We start from the raw sequence: 2,531 nt of genomic DNA, 5'->3' as shown, positions 1-2,531 counted from the left end.
TTGATACAAGAGCGAATAAGCACTACACTTCTGGAATCCTGTGCGTCGACTTAAAGTCGGATCCAGGCCTAATAACTTAATCTGGCCGCCCCGTTGCCACCTCCTTTTTACATTTTCTTTTCTGAGACTGCCGACTGCACATTGTACCTCATCCACCCTTTCTTCTCTCTCCTTTTGGTATCTTTATCCTCCTCCTTTTTTTCTTTTTTATTCTTCTCTTTTTTTGTCTTTCTTAGTCTTGTGTATCCTTCTCTTTTTTTGTCTTTCTTAGTCTTGTGTAGCCACCCCGTACAGGAAGTGATGTCACAACTCGCTGACATCACACTGACATCACAGAGGTTACGGAAGGAAGGAAGGAAGGAAGGAAGGAAGGAAGGAAGGAAGGAAGGCAGGAAGGTCACTCAAGCGACACGGTTTTTCAGAGTATATGCAACCTTCGGTCGCAACAAGGAGGGGTCAGGGAAGGGTAGGGCTGGGCAGCCTGGGCTAGGTTTGTTTTTACCAGTTGCGAACGGCTGCCGCCTGTAAGTATAGTGGTCTAATGATTAGTTCTTCGGCTCAGAGGTGCCATTTTCAAACCCCAGTCTTCCCATAGTTCAATGATGCACTACTTTGGAATTTTCCATGATGCAAACATATGGGTGACTGAAGATGTCTTTATGAATGCATTATGTGCACACTCATCCTGAGTAGCTCTGAGGAAAAGCTCTTGACTCATCATCAAAAGGTCATGGGATTGAATCCTGGTACCGGAACTCTGCATCTGAGCAATAGACACTGATGGCTTTGTTTTTCCCTACTTTAAAAGGCCATTGTCTTTAACATTGCATTGGGTGCTTAAAGTTAAATATTTCAAAAACTACAAATTATTTCAAAGTAAAAATCTCAAGCATGCATGTCCACAGCAAGGTGGAATTTTTGAATTTAGAATCAAGTTGCTTGTTTAAAGTATGTAGGAACAGCGAGGTGCCAAAGTTTTCAGATTAACATTGTAAAAGTTGAATATCTCCAAAACGACAAAACATTTCAAAGTAAAACATTCAATCATGTGTGTCCACAGTTAGGTGAATTATAAAATGTATGAATGGAGTTTCTTGGTGAACGTGTTTTTTTTTGTCGCACAAAGCTGCCATTGAGCCCCATGTTAATTTTCTGAATTTTGTAAAGACTATATCTCTAAAACCATGAAACATTGCAAATATTCATTTTCAGGCAAACATTTCCACATTAAGCTGAATATGATAAAGTATGAACGGTGTTTCTATTTGTACGTTTTGTAGCTCTAGTAGCCTGCCAAAGTTTGTACTTTTTCCATCAACAATGCATTGTGTGCTTAAAGTTAAACAGTTTAAGCCGTCAAAACATAGATTTTAAGTCGTAAATATTCGATAGTGCCTATCTTTTGGTATGTTGTATAGCTTGTCGAGACGAACATGTGGATGTTTGACACATTGCTGTGCGACCCCTGGAACCCTACTTTTTTACACAAATGCTAATGCTAACAAATGCTAATGCTAAAAACTGCTAATGCTAACACCAACCGCTACACAAGGTTGCACACACTTAGCTGCAGGCACACTTAAAATGTCTTAGACATTTTCTCCATAATTCTAAATCTAATCCTAGATTTTTCAAAGTGCGATAACTCGGAAACCAATAGGTTTTAAGCGCCCGTCATTTAGTATGTTGTATAGCTCTTCGAGACGAACGCGTGGACATGAAATTAATTCATTTTTTTCAGATTGTCTTCAAAACCCCCAAAATTACATAAGACTATAGTAAGGCGTCAAGACATAGATTTTAAGTCTTAAATTTCCGATAGTGCCTATCTTTTGGTATGTTGTATAACTCGTCCAGACGAACGTGTGGATGTGTGACACATTGCTGTGCAACCCCTGGAACCCTACTTCTTTTACACAAATGCTAATGCTAACAAATGCTAATGCTAACAACTGCTAATGCTAACACCAACCGCTACACAAGGTTGCACATACTTAGCGAGCTGCAGGCACACTTAAAATGTCTTAGAAATGTTCTCCTTAATTCTAAATCTAATTCTAGATTTTTCAAAGTGTGATAACTCGGAAACCAATAGGTTTTAATCACCTGTCTTTTAGTATGTTGTATAGGTCTTCGAGACGAACACGTGGATATGAAATTAATTCATTTTTTTCAGATTGTCTTCAAAACCCTCAAAATTACATAAGACTATAGTAAGGCGTCAAAACATAGATGTCTTCAAAACCCCCAAAATTACATAAGACTATATATAGTAAGGCGTCAAAACATAGATTTTAAGTCTTAAATTTCCGATAGTGCCTATCTTTTGGTATGTTGTATAACTCGTCCAGACGAACGTGTGGATGTGTGACACATTGCTGTGCGACCCCTGGAACCCTACTTCTTTTACACAAATGCTAATGCTAACAAATGCTAATGCTAACAAATGCTAATCCTAACACCAACCGCTACACAAGGTTGCACACACTTAGCGAGCTGCAGGCACACTTAAAATGTCTTAGACATTTTCT

This window comes from Nannobrachium achirus (assembly GCF_963921795.1).
Source record: "Nannobrachium achirus genome assembly, chromosome: 3".
NCBI classification, from domain to species: domain Eukaryota; kingdom Metazoa; phylum Chordata; class Actinopteri; order Myctophiformes; family Myctophidae; genus Nannobrachium; species Nannobrachium achirus.
The sequence above is the reverse complement of the archived record's forward strand: the minus strand, read 5'-3'. Positions refer to the sequence as shown.